The following is a 20,291-nucleotide window of genomic DNA, read 5'->3' as shown; positions in this document are numbered from 1 at the left end:
CCTCTGCCTCCTGGGTTCAAGTGATTCTCCTGCCTCAGCCTCCCGAGTAGCTGGGACTACAGGCACACGTGGCTAATTTTTGTATTTTTAGTAGAGATGGGGTTTCACCTCATTGGGCAGGCTGTTCTCGAACTCCTCACCTCAAGAAATCCACCTGATTTGGCCTAGGAGGCTCATTCTTCTCTTGATCTTTCTCCTTGTGTGCTGAACACAGTAGACCATTTCACTGGGGCCACCTGGTACCATAAGGTGACATATGGATGAAGACAGTGGCCTGACTGAAGATTTCTCGGGATCAGATGAGTGGGAATCTGCCTGCTTTCCCTGGACTGCTTTCTTCAGGTCATCTTTCATGTAAGATAAAAGTAGATTTCTTTTCTTTTTTCTTTCTTTTCTTTTCTTTTCTTTTCCTTTGAGGCAGAATCTCGCTCTGTCACCCAGGCTGGAGTGCAGTGGCATGATCTCAGCTCACTGCAACCCCCACCTCCTGGGTTCAAATTATTCTCCTGCCTCAGCCTCCTGAGTAGCTGGGATTACAGGTGTGCACCGCCACACCCAGCAAGTTTTTTGTATTTTTGGAAGAGACGAGGTTTCACCATGTTGGCCAGGCTGGTCTCAAACTCCTGGCCTCAAGTGATCTGCGCTCCTTGGCCTCCCAATGTGCTGGGATTATAGGAGTGAGCCACCACACCCAGCTTGAGAGAGAAGTAGATTTTTTTTTTTCTGTGTAAACTGAAGTCATTTTGGATTTTCTATTATAGGTAGCCAAATCTAACCTTCACTAATACATACTTGTGATTTGAAAGCATTTGTGTGCTTTTAAAAGACACTATATATGCCTTCTCATTCTACTTCTTCAATAATCCTACAAAGTTCAAGGAATGAGAATTCTCATTCTCATTTTCCAGTCAAAGAAATTGACCTTGTAAGAAGTTGAGTGACTTGCATGTGGTCAACTTAGCAAGTAGAGAAACTGGAATGAATAGAAGTGTATTATCTCTTTACAACAAATCACACATATGCTTACATGTAGACACACAGACATGGTGCACAGGCTTTGGAGTCAGACAGACCTGACTTCACATTTCGTGTCTCATTCTTGTAGCTTTAAGCAAATTACCTACTTTTGCTGATTTTCATTTTCTAATCTGCAAGGTGGTAAATAACATCTCTAGTGTTTGAGAATTCCAAATGAGATAATGTTGGTGGTTCTGATCCAGGAGGTGGTATATAGTAGCTGCTTAGTAAATAGAGCTCTATTGTCAGCAGAGGCTTATCCTTGTATAGATTGTTTATACTGTGACACAAAGAGCGTTAAAAAAAAGGAAGAAAAAAGAAAAAACGTTATTCAAATATGGAAATAAAATGGAATGTAAACGAGAGCCTAGAATCAGCTTGAATGACGTTCTGCTTCCACAAGGAATTTGAAATATTTTGATATCTTTCTGATTTAAAAGACTAGATTAGTCTGGGCATGGTAGTTTACGCCTTTAATCCCAACACTTTATGAGGCCAAGAGAGGCAGGTGGATCGCTTGAGTCCAGGAGTTTGAGACCAGCCTGGGCAACATGGCAAAACCCCACCTCTACCCAAAAATGAAACCAAAAATTAGCCAGGTGTGGGGATGTATACCTGTAGTCCCAGCTATGTGAGAGGCTGTGGTGTGAGGATCCCTTGAACTCAGGAGACCAAGGCAGAAGTGAGCTGTGATCACTCCACTGCACTCCAGCCTGGGTGGCAGAGTGATGCTCTGTGTCTGAAACAAAGCAAAAAGAAGAAGAAGAAGAGGAAAAACCCCACCAAATTAGTGGGCTTGGGTGACCATGCTTTTTGAACCCCTGGAATATCTTAAAGGTAATTTCTTTCTACCTGTATTTGGCATTAAATGTCACAGAAAAATGTGATTTGCCTTCAAGCTCCTCATGAAGCCCATGAAGACAAAAAAGTAGCCATTCCAAAGAAATTTTATTTTATTTTATTCTATTTATTTATTTGTTTTTGAGATGGAGTCTCGCCCTGTTGCCCAGGCTGGAGTGCCATGGCGTGATCTCGGCTAATTGCAAGCTCTGCCTCCCCAGTTCCAACAGTACTCCTGCCTCAGCCTCTCTGGTGGTGGGATTATAGGTGTATATCACCACATTCAGCTACTTTTTGTATTTTTAGTAGAGATGGGGTTTCGCCATGTTGGCCAGACTGATCTCGAACTCCTGACCTCAGGTGATCCACCCACCTCAGCCTTCGAAAGTGCTAGGATTACAGGCGTGAGCCATTGTGCCCAGCCAATTCCAAAGATATTTTAAATTTCCCTGGAGGAAATAAGAGTGAGAATTCCTAGAGTGGCACATTGAGTTTGTTCCTCAAATACTATTTGAATTTACCCTGCAAATATGTGGTGTCAGGTGGGCGTTGTGTAATGGAATTTGAAGGACATCTATGACCATCTATAGGGAGCTGAGATTTATAAATTTCTTGAGTAGGCATTTTAGACAGGCTCGATGAGGCATTGAGAGCTGATGTTTCCCCAAGTGGAATGAACACATCAGGTGTTACATGACTCAGATTCTGTTTTAAGTTAGACTCAATCCACACTACAGACTTGGATGGTCAGAATAATAATGTGAATCAGCATGTGTTGTAAGATGCATGACATTTCTGCATCTGTCAGCAATGACAAATGTTCTTTCTCTTTCTCAGATTCAACTAGATAAGTGGATGTTTGCTTCATTCTTATTTTGAACAGTTGACTATATCAAGAAACCACACCACTTATTTATGCCCATATTAGGCAGTACAGTATCTGATGGAAAGGACTCTGGTAATTCAATTTAATATGTAACACGCTTCACACCGTGACACAGCAGGAGAACCCAGAGTGGCAGCTGTTGGAATGAATGCCCTCTTCCTGCTTAAGTCTGACATTTCCAAGGTAGGATTTGATTACATCTAGCAATATGGAATTATGGGCAAGGAGAGTTGCTGAGACCACGAGACATTAGGAGGCTAAGATAGCAAAGTGGTGAGGCAATCTGCCTTTTAGTCCCCTTTGAAGCTATGGGAAGTAGCCAAATGATCTGGCTGAGCAATGCCTCTATGACTTCAGGGTATAAAAACCACTTTCATGAGCCTCAAGTCAGGGTAAGTGGGCAAAGTAACAATAAAGGTAAATAAAAATCAACCACATTTAGACCCAGTCAACTTAGGATATTTTATAGTACAAGTGTCAATCCGTATGGTTCCTCTGAGATGCCCACATCTCAGGAAGCCTCAAATTTAACTACCAGAAATGTTCTGAGAAAATAAAATAAGAAATTCTAAGCTTACAAACGCTTTTGTATGTGCTATTTTAGGTAGTTTTCAGAATGAGTCACTTATCTCCTCCCACAACTCAACTTCAATCATGTTTCAGCACATTCTAATTAGTTTCTCATAATCATTTAAATTAGTGTTTATTTCTGCATGTATTTCTTCCTCCATTAAAAAAAATTATTATTAAATTTATTGGTAACTCTCTTAGAAACTCTAAGTTTCAAGAGTTTCCCTTACTGTTATTATTATTATTATTATTGAGACAGGGCCTTGTTCTGTCACCCATGCTGGAGTGCAGTGGTGCAATCTTGGCTCACTGCAACCTCCACATCCCTAGTTCAAGTGACTCTCATGCCTCAGCCTCCCAAGTAGCTGAGATTACAGGCATGCACCAACACACTCAGCTAATTTTTCTATTTTTAGCAGAGACACGGTTTCAAATTCCTGGCCTCAAGTGATCTGCCCACTCAGCCTTCCAAAGTGCTGGGATTATAGGTGTGAGCCACTGTGCCCAGCCAGGAATTTCCTATAGGATGCAGTAATACTCAGAAAAGGATAAGCAATAATAATAATATATGTGTATAATAATATATGCATGCATATGTATAATATAACTTCGAAGACTTTCACATATATTATCTTATTTAATCCTGAACACACAATAACATCCCTCCTCTTCTTCTTCCTGAGCACAGTGTTAAAGCTTCCCTATGCAATGTCTCTAAAGATGAGAGAGTCAGAAAAGAAGGGCATTAATGAATATACTTGGATGTATTAGGGGACCATGAGAGGTAGCTGAACCAACACTACACTAGGCATGAGCAGTCCCAGAAAGAGTGGCTTCTCTGCTGTTTATTTCTATCTGGCATTGGGTAAGTTAGAACCTCTTCAGACCTCTGTTTGCTCGTTTGCAAAATTAACACACACCTGCCCTGACTCCTTGCCAGAGTTACTATGAGAATCAAATTAGGTAACATGTGAGAAAATATTTTATAGCTTGCCAAATGCCAAATAAATATTTTTATGAACTTTCTTTCTGTACTTCACTTTTGCCAACATTTGTGGCATCAACCTAAACAGAAACCTCAGCTAATTAAAGAATAGAAAACATAAACATTTTTAGAACCATAAAGAATGTTCTAAGAGTTTCTTGGCCATTTTACTTTTCTTATAATCAAAACATCAAGCCGTTCACCTGGCAGCTGGGTGCTTGAATTGTAATCTAGTATCAGTTGCACTCAAGAGGAAACCAAGATCCTGTAGGATCTTTTACACATCGGGGCTTTTATTTTTTATTTTTTATTATTCTCAAAGTGAAGTCTGCAGACCACCTGCATCCAAATCCCATGGCATAATTATAAACATTTCTGATTGCTGCACCCTACTTTTACCTACTGAATCAGAAGCTCCCAAAATATGGGCCCAGGAATAAACCTTTTTTTAGAAAACACACTAGCTGGTACTTATGCTCACTAGTCCAAGAAACCCAGAACTTACTGGCTGAAATTTGCAAGTTGTAAGAGAACATTTGTTCTTCATTTCTTTCCAGCAGTAACAAGATTTCTCTATCAACATTCTATTAAAAACAGATAGAAGCACGTATGTGAAATAAAAGCAGCACTCCACTTGTGTGCAAAATTCGACATCATTTTTTGGAAAGTGCTTTGAAGTAGTGCAGCTTTCTTTAATTGGATGATGCATTTATAGGAGGACTTTGGAAAATATATTCTCTTCCAGCGTTATTCCTGACCTCTACTCAAAGACTAACAATCTCACAAGCAGTTACATTGACAACCAAGGAGCCATTCTCCAAGGAGGAGGAGGCGGCCTCAACTCACTTCAAGTAATAACATTAAAATTCTCAAAGTGTTAGCAGTCTGCACTGGACCTTGAAATAAAAAGGTAGAGATTTTGCCTTTGGTGTTCAATGAATATAGAACAATATAATGTCATTTCAGAAGCCATAAGCTTATTATCAATCAGCTTCGTAGAAACACAGGACCAAAAGGGATTACTCATTACTAAGTCAACAGACAACTGTGTGCCTGGCGCTGATCTAGGGTTAGGGCCAGAGGAGTAAATAAAGCAAACAAAGCTTCCCTGGCACTTACATTCTGGTTCGAGAGGAAGAGTGTGCAGAAAATAAAGAGCGGGCTAATATTTAATATTTGTAACATATCAAGTGGCATGTTAGAAGATGACAAGAATAATGGAAAATGGTTTACTGCAACAGAGTTTTCAGACGGGGTTAGATTACAATTCTAAATATGAATAATACAGCAAAAAGAAAAAAAAAGGATTTTTTTTTTTTTTGGCTGGTATACATGGGTATTAGTTTGTACTCTTGAAAGCTAATGAAATATCCGTAGACCCTACTGTACTGAATTTTAAACTCTGGACACTGCAAAACAAGAGCACTGTCCACGTCATCACATATATTTGCAGTCACCTTTACATTAGAGGCACCATCTATAGTGACGACTGATCTCTTTTTTCCCTGAGGTATGCTCCTGTCTTCTAATCATTCCTGATACCTTCTTTCACAATCGTGCCCTAGGTAATGGTGCTCAGAAAAAGAAGCCAATCAGGAGATTTGTTTTCTGTGCCCTTTTAACACTTCTAACTCAGGCACCCAAACCAGCTTGAACCAGAAAAAGCGTCAAAGCCGTACTCTGGACTCTACCCAGGGCCTATGGATATTCAGTTAGCTTTCAAGAGTACAAACTAATACCCATGAGTACCTGCCAAAAACATCCTTTTTTTTTTTTTTTCTTTTTGCTGTGTTATTCATATTTAGAATTGTAATATGACCCTGTCAGAAAATTGTGTTGCAGGAAATTTTTGGAAAAGAACATGTAGCTTATCTGTGCTTATGAAGTCTTTGTTATTTTGGGAAAAAGAAAAGAAAACAAAAACATCAACAGCTATGTATTTTATTACTTACTATCATTCCAGAGTAAAGTGGGGAGTCCTGTTTTTTCAGAAACGTAGCAGCATCAGAGATGTGGCTATTGTGATCAGAATTACTTGGCTAGGTGAGTTTTGGGTTTGATTTACTTTTTCATATTTGTCTTTCTGCATGTATAACATATTTTCCTACGGAGAAAGATATGCTGAAGTTAAACTTCACATGAGTTGACTACCTAAAATTACAGCTGTTAGCAATTTTTAATAAAACACTATCCACCGCACTATAAAAACGGATTCCATTTTCATAATGTTTGTGTCATTCCACTGAACAGTGCAGTTAGAAATCCCAGAAGCAAATGCAGCACAAATTGGAGAGCAGCTGTGTAGAGGTGACTTCTAATCATAATTGAGCACAAACAGGAATAAATAAATCAAGGACGAAACTTCTCAACTTCTGATGCCTGGCGATGTCAGTTTTAAAGCCAGATAAATATCAAGCGAATTGCAAAAGAAATTACACAGCAGATAGAAGAGTGACAGTCAAACACCCACCCTTTCTGGGAACACTCCTATGTACCAGAAACACAAGAACTTTATTTTGAAACCTGGATGACATATTTGAAACTGCTGGTGTTCCTGACTTTAGCTTGGCAGAAATGCCAGCTGAGTGTGCACATAGCACAGGTGGACGAATGGCAAACAAGACACCTCACAGCTGTAGGCAAGGAGGTGCTTCTAAGGGCATACAGTCTGGGCAGTGCCAAGGAAGACAGGTATGATACGAAGAGGGAGGACGGGCTGGAATTTGGGGGTTTTGTCATCAGTGTGTGTGTATTAAAATATATTGGTGCATTTTTGAAAGTTAATTGTTGTTGGATTTTCAGCTGAGGCCTCATTCTTAGGAAATAACGTGATGGCAATAAATGTCAGCCTTAGCTAGTGACCCTTAAAAAGCTAAACCAGGATAAAAATAATAACTTGGCAAAGGTTCCTATTTGGTGCACTCCTTTTGTGCTCTGCCTTTGTCCTGAGTCTGCTTTGCCAAACACTCTGCCTTCAAGCACTGTTTTTAGGGAGAAGAGGCCATTCTTTCTGAAGAGGGAACAGCTGAGAAAAGGACCAGCCCACAGAGGGAACGAGGACACTCCTAGCTGCTTTAAAGCCATACCACAGGGCCTGTGAGTTTGTAACAAGACAATGTTTTCTTGTTGCTCCCTTACCTAAGCCCCCCGCAAAAAATCACCGTTTTTATCAGCCCTTTAGTCCTTAAGAGTGCCTTTAGTGATGAGACAGTGTTTCTGGAAGTTTCGTATAAGTGCTTTTCTTTTCCCACATGCAGAAGACTCAAGAGGTTGCAGAATCAGAACAGCTTGTGTGCTTTTCCATATTATAGCTTATGTGTATGACTATACTGATCTTCCATTAAACAGGGCGTCTTACCCACCCTGCAGTGCTAAGCATGTGTCAGATTGGAAACTAAGTACCATTTAAAAGAAAATGTCTTTCAGTATTTAAAAAAACAAAACAAAACTAAGAAATAGAAAATTATCTCACATCGAGCCAAGCCCTTTCTCAGATACCCTTTTGCTTCTCAGTTTTAGGAGTTATTCAAGTCTCTAGCCTCACTCTTCATTGCCCTGACTTGTGCCTGAGATGTTTTTAGTCCTTCAGCCAGTTCAAATCAGGAATGAGGTGCATTTGAGCTCGACTTCTCTGCCAAGCAGATAATCCCCTAATGACTGGTCAGCATTTTCATCCCAGAGAGTCAAACTGACCTTTCGGTAGCAGAGGTTGCTTTAGGTTTGTGCAAAATAACTTTAAAGACAAGTAAATTCCCACTTTGGGGGCGTCACCGTCATCCCTTTGATTGCCTGCATTTCCTAGCATTTCTTTCTCCAGTGTGGACATTGCAAAACTTTGATTTTTCAAAGTGGTTATTTAGTTCCTAAAACATTTAGAGTTGGGGCAAAATTTGCATAATTCTATAAAAAAGCTTATACCTCAGCTTTGAAAAATATTTGAGAAAATGTGATTTGTGGGGGAAGGAAGTCTTATCTTTTGGCCCAGAAGGTGTTTCACGGAAGTAAACTTGTTAATGTTAGGATTGCCTGTTAAGCACCAAAAAGTAAAAAATCAAGATTAGAAGGGTTTCTTTTATCTCCGCTTCAAGTCTGCAGGGGTTTGAAGCTTAAGATAGAGAAGGACTTTAGGGTTTTTTTTTTTTTTTTTTTTTTTTTCACTGTATTGCAAACTTGGAACCTGGAGTCATGGCACAGTGATGGGAAACACAGGTGCATTTCTGTAGGTTTTTAAAATAAGATGCACTGGCTCTTTTCAAGTGAGGACAGTTCATTTTGATGTTGTTACAGAACTTGAGACGATCTGCTGTAGATCAGATGTGAGATTCTGTCATCATGCCTATTTTTGTTGTATGATGCTGCTGTCACTCATAGGTTGACAACCAGTCTGACATACATTCCCTTTCTTTCTTTCTTTCCTTCCTTCCTTCCTTCCTTTCCTTCCTTCCTTTCCTTTCCTTTCCTTTCCTTTCCTTTCCTTTCTTCTTTCTTTTTCTTTCTTTCATCTTTCTCTCTTTCTCTCTTTCTCTTTCCTTCTTTCTTTTTTTCCTCCCTCCCTCCCTCCCTCCTTTCCTTCCTTCCTTCTTTTTCTCTCCTTTCTTTCTTTCACGGGGTCTCACTCTGTCACCCAAGTTGGAATAAAGTGATGTGATCATGGCTCACTGCAGCCTCGAACTCCTGGGCTCAAGCAATCCTCCTGCCTCAGCCTTCTGAGTAGTTGGGACTGTAGGTGCATGCCACCACACCCTGCTAATTTAAAAAATTTTTCAGAGACAGGGCCTCCCTATGTTACCCAGGTTGGTCTCAAACTCCAGTCTCAAGTGAGGTTCCCACCTTGGCCCCTCACAAAGTGCTGGGATTACAAGTGGAAACTGCTGAGGCTGGCCTTGGCATACATTTTCTATGCTCAATACATTTTCTATACTCTCAATACATTTTCTATACTCAAGTGTGTGAGGAACCAAACACCTTCAACAATGTAAATGTTACAAAACTGATGGCCATTCAAATGCCTCCTGAAGGAAGCATAGGTCTCCCTTAAACCACGTGTTGCTCCAAGATCTGAGGACTGTGTGTCCAGATGATGGCATGCTGTCAGGAAATTGTGTGAAGACCACTACTTCTACCCTGCTAGAGTGCACAGAGCCACCGTTCTAGAGCTGCCCAGAGCCTAAAGCCCATCCACCTCTATCAGGACCTTTGTCTCATCCAGGACCTGCCCTGATGTGTGTCTTCATTTTCATTCCCTATTCACCGGAATGGTTGCCAAGACCAGAATAAGACTTTCAGAGTCTCTGAGCTCTTCCATACATAAATACAAATACCATTGAATTTTTAAACTAACATGAAGTTCATAAGTATGCTGATAGCAGAATGGCTTTTCTTTCTAGATGATTTATTGATTGTAAAAGTCTGAATGAATTTACTAAAGTGAAGATTTTCTGACGTATGCTTATTTATTTATCTGTGCCTCCAGGATAATCTAGCAGTGACTGTAGACAGCATCTAGTGGCCATTTTCCCCCGACAAACTTTTCTGCCCACTGGCATAGCAAGATGTGATTTTACTGGGTCCTTGCTGTATTTCATAATTAATTTAAAGCCTTCTCCACATGGTCATGTAATTCTTCTTATCCAACTGGTTTTATGTTGCAGTTTCTTTTACTGACAAATAACCTTCCTTACCATGTTTTTCACCCATCTTTTCACCTGATTCAAATACATTAAGTCAACCTTTGTTCAGAGAAATAAGATCTAGGAAAACCTTTCAAAAAGTTTTTAAAAACATTTTTAAAAAGTAACTATGTATATCTAGGAATTGCTCTGGGAAAATATATATGCCTGATTCTCCATGCATAAATGTACATCTAGTGCAGTGATATACATGTGTATTACAAGTGAAATTTATATGTTGAAGATTATTTGGACAGAAGTGGACTTGATTAACTAGAGTTGCCTTTTTTGGATTTATGCCTTAGGATTGTGTTCTTATTATGTAATACACAGGCAAAGTTATGTTACTGTACCTCGATGCAGGGCAAAAATTTATGATGTTCTGCCAAAATTGCCACCTGAGGACACAGAGAACAAAGAAACAAAAAGTCCTAATCAGATTAGAGCTTAATGAACCAGCCTCAAGCCTGTCAGGAACTCACCAAATACCAAGTCATTCCAATGAATAAACAGTGGAACAAAAACTTGGAGAACAAAACGTTTTTTAATTATTTGCATTCTTTTGGCAGCTGTAATTACAGGATATTTTCCATTGTCTGTTACCGCTTGCCTCTGTGCTGTTGTGTTTTTAAGATGTGGTTTGTTCTCTCTTTCCATATAATTATGATGATCACTAAAATGAGCAAAATTTTCTTCTGAAATATATACAGGATGATAGATAGATGTTTTCACTTAACTAGGACTTGTAGATGAGTGGCAGTTTCAGGTTAGTTTTTGTGTAATTTAGTACAGCCATTCATTTAAAGTATACCAAACACACAAGATATCATAGTATACATTATATAGTTAGAATTAAAAAATCAGTAATTTTTATAGTTAACATAGTGATATATTTGCCCTTTCTTCCAAGATATGAATTTTTAAGATAACATTTCTTTCCTGATGACTACAAAACAATACATGCTTATTTTAGGAGAGTGGGAAAAGCCTGCAATCTAGAGATAGCCACCATTAATTAGGTACATGAACCCTACTTCTAGCCTTTTTTTCTATACATTTTATTTAAAAAATTGCATATTATAATTGTTTTTAAATTTTAAAAACATATGCATACATTGTAAACAAGTTTTCTTCTCAGTTACTATTCTTCTGTATCATTTATTTATCTATCTATCTATCTATCTATCTATCTATCTATCTATCTATCTATTTTGGAGACAGGATCACACTCTGTTGCCCAGGCTGGAGTGAAATGGCGAGATCATGGCTTACTACAGCCCCGACCTCCCAGGCTCAAAAGATCCTGCCACCTCAGCCACCTCAGTAGCTAAGACTAAAAGCATGCATCACCATGCCCAGCTAACATTTTTTATTTTTTGTAAAATTGGAGTTTCCCTATGTTGCCAGGGCTGGTCTTGAATTCTTGGGCTTAAGAAATCCTCAACTGGGCATGGTGGCTCATGCCTGTAATCCCAGCATTTTGGGAGGCTCAGGCAGGAGGATCACTTAAGATCAGGAGTTCAAGACCAGCCTGGCTAACATGGTGAAACTCTGTCTCTCCTAAAAATAAAAAATTAGCCAGATATGGTGGCACATGCCTGTAATCCCAGCTATTTGAAAGGCTGAGGCAGAAGAATCACTTGAACCGGGGAGGCAGAGGTTGCAATGAGCTGAGATCATGCCATTGGACTCCAAACTGGGCAGATCACCTAAGGCCAGGAGTTCGAGACCAGCCTGGCCAACATGGCAAAACCCCATCTCTACTAAAAATAAAAAAAATTAGCTAGGTGTGGTGGTGCATACCTGTAATCCCAGCTACTTGGGAGGCTGAGACAGGAGAATCACTTGAACCCAGGAGGCGGAGGCTGCAGTGAGCCGAGATTGTGCCATTGCATTCCAGCCTAGGCAACAGAGTTTGACTCTGTCTCAAACAAACAACAAAAAAGAATTCCTCCCATTTCAGCTTTCCCAAGTGTTGGGATTATAGGCATGAGCCACTGCTTCCAGCATGCTTCATGTCTTTAAATGGCTGCATAGTATTTTGACATGTATATACTAAAATTCAGAAATGATTTTTAGACCAGATGAAGCTCTAGTGGTATATCTAGCTTAAGATCATAGCTTCTGGTGGCAGGTGGATTCGGGCTGCAGTTTCTTAATTACCCAGAACGCTTACTTTTATTGATTTGAATACCTTCAGATGGCCAAGCCCTTTTCCATTTGCTCTGTTCTTAAGTGCAAAGCCTTACATTACCTATGGTTTTAGCTTTACCTATTCCATGCATTTTGTCTTCACATCGGCATCTGCCACCTTTGGTATCTGATAAGAGATAAGGGAAATGGTAGAGGATTTAAATATGACTGAAAATGTCTTTCCTGGAAGGCCAATCACAGTTTAAGTGGGAGCTACTTTTTCTTTCACTGATGAGCTGTTTTGTCCCTTGTAACTAGCATTGTTTTCTCTTTGTGATGTCCAATGGGTGTATATGTGCTATTTGGAAAGAAAATAGAACAAGAAATTAGGAAAGTGGGTCGTGTTGAGTCGGCTTAGTTACCTTGGCAGCACTTTACCCAGAAATCAGTGTTTTGTTTGGTCCTGGACAGGGTAGGCCATGCTGCAGTAACAAATCAACTCTGAAATCTCTGTGGTTCAGCAAAAAAAGTTTATTTATTGCTCACCCAGGGACAGACGGCAGCTGGCAGGGATTCGCCTTCATTCCGCAATTCAGCAATGCAGGCTCCTCCACTTGTTGTAGTGCCGTATCAATATGTGGCTTCCCAGGTCGCTGCTAGAGGGGAAGAGAAGGATGGGGAGTCGCACCAGCTCTTAACTGCCTCAACCCAGAGATGACACATGTCTCTTCTGCTCCCAATCCCTGGGCCAGAACTAGTAAAGTGGGGTGCTGAAAAATGTCGGGAGTGCATGGATATTTGGAGAGTGCTGTCTCTGCCACCTTATTTCATATCAAACCACAGAAACAAAATTGGTAACTCTTCTTAGTAAACTGGAACAGAGTATCAAAAGGATTATGAGGACCAGAGCATCTGGAATGACCAATAAGTCCATTAAGCCAGGAAAATTAGAACAGTCTGAGGAATCATAATGGTCAGAATGGAAAGAAACTGACTAAAGGGCTTACTGGATGAAATTAACCAGGTAGAATGAGACTGGAGAGAAGAGGCGGCCCAGGAAGTCATAACCTCATGTTCCTGACTTGGACTTTCTGTAAGTGTGATTCTCAACCTGGTTACTCAACAGAATCATACAAGGAACTTTAGAAAAGTAGTGTTTGGGCCTCACTTGAGGCCGATTGAATCAAAATCTCCTGAAGAATATAATATAATATTCATATATTATATTTTAAAAGCCCTTCCTCCTTATTCTGATGCAGCCACTGGTCTGTAGGCCAGAGTTTGAAAAGCATCAGAGGACAAGGAGGTAGAAGGTGTCCTTAGGATGAGATACTAATGAGAGACTGAACCTTAGAAAGATTGTGGAAAGTTTCACACCAGTGGTCCTGGGGTTGGGTGATGGTTAACATCACAAAGAGAAGTAAATCCCAGACCTGCCTCCTGGTACCCTGAGTTGAACTACCTCAACCATCCACCTGGTCAGTTACTTACTACCTAGATGTGGAGACCGTATCTCACAGTCCTGTCAGGCAGGAGTGGTCCAAACACCTTGGTTATCAGCTGTCTCTTGCTCAGGAAATTACTAGGTACCAACATTGTTATATATGCAGAGGGTCTGAAAAATGAATGCAGATTAATTTCCAGTTCTACATAGAGCACATCTGTAAAATATGACCTTTGTTTAGTGACTGGAGTGTTTCTCTACAGTATTGGTTTTTGAATGTGGCTTTCCCTAGACGTGTCAAGACACAACAGGACCAAAACCTGTTGCAGTTTTTGGGCCTCACCTGAGGCCTATTGAATTAATCTCCTTGATCATAGCCCACTGCAGCCTCGACCTCCTAGGCTCCAGTGATCCTCCCACTTCAGTCTCCTGAGTAGCTGGGACTCCAGGTGCATGCCACCACATTTAGCTCAGTTTTGGTTTTGATTGCCATTTCACAACTCTGATATAGTGCATTTGTTACTCAGCTATGTAACTTTATATTTGAATACTCATTAATTGACCTTGACATCACCCCAAGCTTTGCCCTCCACTCTCAATTTGGGGTCTAATATTTACCTGCTACTTCAGTTCTTACCACCCTGGCCTACAGACCAGTGGCTGTGTCAAAATAATGAGGAAGGGCTTTTAAAATATAAGATATGAATATTATATCTTCTAAAAAAACAAAAAAGCTACTGCACTCCAGCCTGGGTGACAGAGTGAGACCCAGTCTTTTTTACTTTTTTTCTTTTTTTTTCAGAGTCTCACTCTGTCACCCAGGCTGGAGTTCAGTGGTGCAATCGCAGCTCACTGTAACCTCTGCCTCCCAGGTTCAAGTGATTCTCCTTCCTCAGCCTCTGGAGTAGCTGGGATTATAGGCACTCACCACCACACCCAGCTAATTTTTGTATTTTTAGTAGAAGTGAGGTTTCACTATGTTGGCCAGGCTGGTCTGAAATTCCCAACCTCAGGTGATCCGCCCGCCTCAGCCTCCCAAAGTGCTGGGATTACAGGCATGAGCCAGCCCACCCAGTCAGAGACTCTGTCTTTTAAAATAAAAACAACAAACAAAAACTGAGCAAAGACAAATAAATTAGCCGGAGTAATGAACTCCAGGAGGAAACATGAACAACTGACTAAAGCCTAGTGGAAGCCCAGCTGGTTTGTAGTTGCTTTTACATCACCCGCACATGCCTTCCTACTCCATAATTTTATAGATGCTGCTTGAAGCACAACTGACTGTAGAAGGTGCCCTCTTAGTCTTACGGTTTTCTCTGAAAGACAATAGCCTTGCTTTATACAACTGCACTGTTTGTTATAGCCATAGTCATGCTTCATTCAGACAACAGCAGTGGGTTTTCAGAGTGATTCATCTGTTTTCCTTGTACCTAACCACCCTCTTATTTGCTTCAGGTCCTGCATGTGTCTGGCTGGGAGAGCTGGAAGAGTAGGGTTTGGGTGATATCTGCTTCTGAGCCACGTTTCAGGACTGTGGATATTTTTAAGCTGAAGGGGAGAAGTCCAGTGGAAGGCATGCAGGGAGCTTTTCATCTACTTGAAGGAATAGACTTGCTCTGTATTACTCTGAAGAAACCAATATTTTGAAATTCCAATAAGGCAGGCTCAAAATGAAATATTCTGAACATCTGAGCTGTCCAACAATGATGCTGGCTTCCTGGGGCATTACTCAGCTACTTGTGTGCTTCACTGAGTTTTTGTTTTTTTTTTTTTTTTTTTTTTTTTTTTTTNTTTTTTGAGATTGAGTCTTGTTCTGTCGCCCAGGCTGGAGGGCAGTGGCACGATCTCGGCTCACTGCAACCTCTACTTTCCAGGTTCAAGAGGTTCTCCTGCTTCAGCCTCCCGAGTAGCTGGGACTACAGGCACTTGCCACCGTGCCTGGCCAATTTTTACATTTTCAGTAAAGAAAGGGTTTGACCATGTTGGCCAGGCTGGTCTCGAACTCCCAACCTCAGGTGTTCTGCCTGCCTCGTCCTCCCAAAGTGCTGGATCATAGGCTTGAGCCACTGCGTCCAGCTGAGCTCTGAATGTTGAGGCTCCTCAGATTTCGGTTGGGGCCTCTCTTCTCTTTTACACAGTTTTTCTTTAGCACCTCATCAAGTTCTGTTGTTTTAAGTGCCATGTATATGTCCGAATGAACCCATTGCTTTCTCCAGTCAAATCTCTTTTGTCTTATATATTCAACTACCTCAATGACCTTCCACTTGGATGTTTCACGAGCACCTTGAACTTAACATGGGAAAAATAAAACCCTTGATTTCTTCTTCATCCTGTCCTGCCCCAAAGTCTTATTGTCCTCCAACCTGCCCTAGATTAGTCAATGGCACCAACATCTAACTGTCACTTAACCCTAGACTTCTGCCTCTCTCTGCCTGTCACACTCAAACCACCTCAAGTCAGTCACCTCCAAACTTGAACAAGAACACGTGTCTCATTCATTGAGTTTCCTCAAACCACTGGCACACAGTCCATTCTTCCTAAGTACTTGATGAATGAATGAATTATGTAGAATGATCATCTGGAAGAAATAATAGTGGCCCTTCTAACTTACTGAGTCTACCATGTGCTAGGTGTTTAAGTATTACATTTCTGTTCCTAATGACAACACTTCAAAGTAGGCAGGCAAGTTAGAAAGCTCATAGAACTGAGAGTTTGGTATGGCTTTGCTTTTAAGTTTTATTAGGTGCTTTGTATGTTTTTTGTTTTGTTTTGTTTTGTTTTGAGGCAGTGTCTCTGTCACCCAGGCTGGAGTGCAGCGGTGCAATCATAGCTCATTGTAACCTCAACTTCCTGAGCTCAAGCGATCCTCTTGCCACAGCCTCCTGAGTAGCTGGGACCACAGGCAGGGGGCATTATGCCTGACTAAATTTTAAAACTTTGTAGAGATGGGGGTCTTGCCATATTGCTCAGGCTGCTCTTGAACTCCTGGCCTCAAGTGATCCTCCTGCCTTGGCCTCCCAAAGTACTGAGATTACAGGCATTAGCACTGTACCCAGCATGTATGGTTTTTTTTTTTTTTTTTTAATAGCATATATAGGCATAGTGCTGAGGGCTTTATATGTCTATTATCTCATTTAATCCTTATAAACTACATATTGGGTAGCTTTTATGCACCATTTCATTGATAAGAAAACTGAGGCTAATGCAAAATTAAGCAATTTGACCTAGGTAAAACAGCCAGGAAGTGATGGGACTGATATTTAAGCCCTGGTCTATAGGTTCCTACGGCTATATATTTCCCTGCTATATGAAGGATACCACTGAAGGAATGCCAACATTTTCTGAATTGTTGTAGTAGATGATCTTTTGGTTTCTTCAAATTGGGATTTTTTATCTTTATATTGTACAAAGAGTCTTTTCCTCTGCTTCTTTAGATTCAGTTCATTAGACATCCCTACTATTTTAAAGAAAGTAAAAATAACTTCCCAAATTTCATAGAAAACTTAGAAATGCTCTAAACCCACACACAAATTGCACCCAATGTGACTGTGAAGATCTCCTTCTGGTCAGGCATGGTGGCTCATGCCTGCAATCCCAGCAATCTGGAAGGCTGAGGTGGGCGGATCACTTAAGATCAGGAGTTTGAGACCAGTCTGGCTAACATGGTGAAACCCGGTCTCTACTAAGAATAAAAATATTAGCCAGGCATCATTATGCACTCTTACAATCCCAGCTACTCAGGAGGCTGAGGCAGGAGAATTGCTTGAACCCAGGAGGAGGAGGTTGCAGTGAGCCAAGATCATACCACTGCACTCCAGCAACCTGGGTGACAGAGCGAGACTGTGTCAAAAAAAAGAAAGACCTCCTCCTTTTTTTTTTTTGTTTTTTGTTTTTGTATGCTTTGGCACAAGTCAAAATAGAATTCCTATCTTCTTAATACCTAAACTAAGTTAACCGGCCTGGCAATGGTTCCCAAAGCCATGCCAGCAGATATGCAGAGCAAGATGTCACCCCCCGGGGCTGACTCAGCACACAAAATACCTAGTGACTTGAGGAGAATTGTTCTCTAAGATACAAATTTACTAAAATCTATTCTAAGTACTTGAATAAAAAAAGATATTATTACAATTAGTGTGCCTTTATAAAGACAAATTTCCCGCCTACCTATAGATAGTTCTCTGATACCAGAGTTCCATTCCTTATAGTTATACAATCATGTGGAAATTGTTTTATGCTAACTTCTGTACTCTGACATCATTTTTAAGAAGGAGGTTAGTAAAGGTGCCCACTAGACAAACTTCTGCAATAGGAAAAGAGCACTGGGTTAGTCAATGAAATAACAGAATTGAAGCAATGGGAAACAATGTCTGTAAGCAATTCAGGCTGGGAGTGATAAGCCTACCTGTGAAGTCAGGAGATTGAGGTTGAGGAAGAAGCAACAGAAACACCAATTCCTCTCTATACCTATTGCAAATGGTTTCGGGACTTGTAAGCATAAATGTTACTTTTCCCTCCAGTGGGCCTGTATGAGGCTCTCAGATAATCACTTCAAATTGCTCTTTCAATTCACAAGCCTCCAGCATTCTGAAATATTTTCAGACATTATTTGTATCTATATAAGGATAGCAGGTACTTTTCCATTGCCTACCTGGTGGTGCTCTAGGTCAATTTGGGATTTGAATGCAGGGATTCCGGCTCCATACTGTGCTCTATCCACTACACTGAACTGCCTCTTCATGAGAAGCTTTTTTAAGAAGTCCCCCAGTTAGAGGAACTCGTCCATTGGCAACTCACATTGGTGCGAAAGTGAAGCAGCAAATCAGATCGGGAAGTGCCATCTCCAACACCAACAAGGGGCCCTAGAGTCACCAGCACCACTCTCGGCCTAGCTGAAACCTCGAAATTTAGAAAGAAATTCACAGGCTTGGCTCATTGCGAGGGCGAAGGGAGGATGGTATGAAGAATGAGATGTTAGAGCTCTTTTTGAGTTGGGGGAGGGAGGCTGCCCCATGCCTGGGAGGTGGATGGAATTACAGAAGAGAAATCTTAAGATTTCTAGTTTGGGAAGTGCTCCTAAACTTGTCCCCTGTTTTCAAAATAGAGATATTTTCTTTGAAGTGCTCACTGGTGATTTTGCTTTGTGGACACGGAGAGGACAGGATGGCCAGGAAAGGGAGATTCATCCCACCCCTTTGTTTCCATGGTTCCCATGCACCTATAGGGTGGACTAAGACTCCGTATCTGGAAGATGTCTCAATCGTGAGAGAAGGGAGGTAAAAGGAAGAGCACAGGCCGGAATGAGATAACATTCTGCCTGAACCTGCAGGTCAGAGCAGCTCTCTGTGAACTTGAATGTGATTGTGAGTCATCCGGGGATCTTGTTAAAATGCAAATTCTGGTTCAGCAGATCTGGGGTAGGGCCTGACATTCTGCATTTTTAACTAGTGAGGCTGATCCTAGGGTCCTATGTACAGACCGCACTTTCAGTTGCAAGGAGCTAGAGGACATGCCAGCTGGGAGGCAGAGGGACATTATACACCTGGAATAGGCACGTATTTTCATTACTGTTCACTGTATATTCCTGAGAGAAGGGAACGTGGGGTGGCTGTCCTTCAAAGTCTTTTATCTCCCTGCTGCACAGTTTGAGTCAAGGCAGATAGCACTTTTATCTGGCCCTAGGGGCATCTGTTGGGGGCCCTGGGACAGTTACCTGTACTTTTTATCAATACGAATGCTGTCCTCCACTTCTGTGAATTGTGGGAAATATAGTCTGTTTAAGGATGCTAGAGGCAAAGCTGAAGGACAATGCTACAACTACTGATTTTTTTTTTTTTGTCTCATTGCCCAAAAGGTCAGCATGCTTCCACAGCTCCAGTTTCCCCAGAGTTACCAGGGGAAAATGGATCAGAGTTTATGAGAGTTTTAACTTTCCCTCTCCTAGCTAGCTTAAGCTCTGGTGAGAGGAATCATTTGTGAATTGCACCTCCTTCAAACATCAGTGAAGGCAGTTATTATTTGGGTTGTCCAAACTGTTTCCATGAGGAATGGAATGGAATTAGGAAACCTAAATTTAGATTAGGTGCAATGAAACAGTCTTCCTGAGACAGAAAAAGTAATTATAGAAAGGCATGTCAAAGAAAAGCCCTGCTAATGTTTCTCGGGACTTTCCTCAGGGACAGATTACAGGGAGTGGAACCTGCCTGGATAGCCCATTATTTTTTTTTCTCAAGCCAGTCCCATGACCTGATAGCTACCACAGGGAGCAAAGACAATGTGTGGAATCAGGCCATGTGTGGGGCCAAGATAAACTGTGCTAATGCCCTGCCTGCTCTGGATGGCTTAGGGCCTGGCCGTCACCTCTGTGAGCACAGGACCCCTGTACCCTGCTCCTCTTCCTGGACAGATGAGTCTCCCACAGTGACCACCCCACAGGACCACAACTAGCAAGACAGAAGCCATGTGTTATTTTATTAAATAACAATATTCTTAGAGAATTCCCTGTACCTTGAGTTTATTTTTCCTTCAAAACATTTTTTTGAACATGGCTCAAAAGTCAAAACTGGCCATGCGCAGTGGCTCATGCCTGTAATCCCAAGTTTAGGAGGCCAAGGTGGATGGATCACCTGAGGTCAGGAGTTGGAGACCAGCCTGGCCAACATGGCAAAACCCTGTCTCTACTACTAAAAATACAAAAATTAGCTGAGTGTGGTGGCGCACACCTGTAATCCAAACTATACGGTAGGTTGA

At 41.1% G+C, this 20,291-nt stretch overlaps 1 long non-coding RNA gene across 1 annotated transcript; it reads left to right on the top strand.

Moving 5' to 3' along the window:
• Positions 1-2,223: 2,223 nt before the first annotated feature.
• LOC108292767 lies at positions 2,224-8,452 on the top strand. The gene is made up of 2 exons (XR_001820408.1): positions 2,224-2,926; positions 6,262-8,452. It is a non-coding gene; the product is annotated as an uncharacterized LOC108292767 (long non-coding RNA).
• Positions 8,453-20,291: the final 11,839 nt, after the last annotated feature.

This window comes from Cebus imitator, unplaced genomic scaffold, assembly GCF_001604975.1.
Source record: "Cebus imitator isolate Cc_AM_T3 unplaced genomic scaffold, Cebus_imitator-1.0 Scaffold506, whole genome shotgun sequence".
Classification (NCBI taxonomy): domain Eukaryota; kingdom Metazoa; phylum Chordata; class Mammalia; order Primates; family Cebidae; genus Cebus; species Cebus imitator.
The sequence above is the reverse complement of the archived record's forward strand: the minus strand, read 5'-3'. Positions and strand labels throughout refer to the sequence as shown.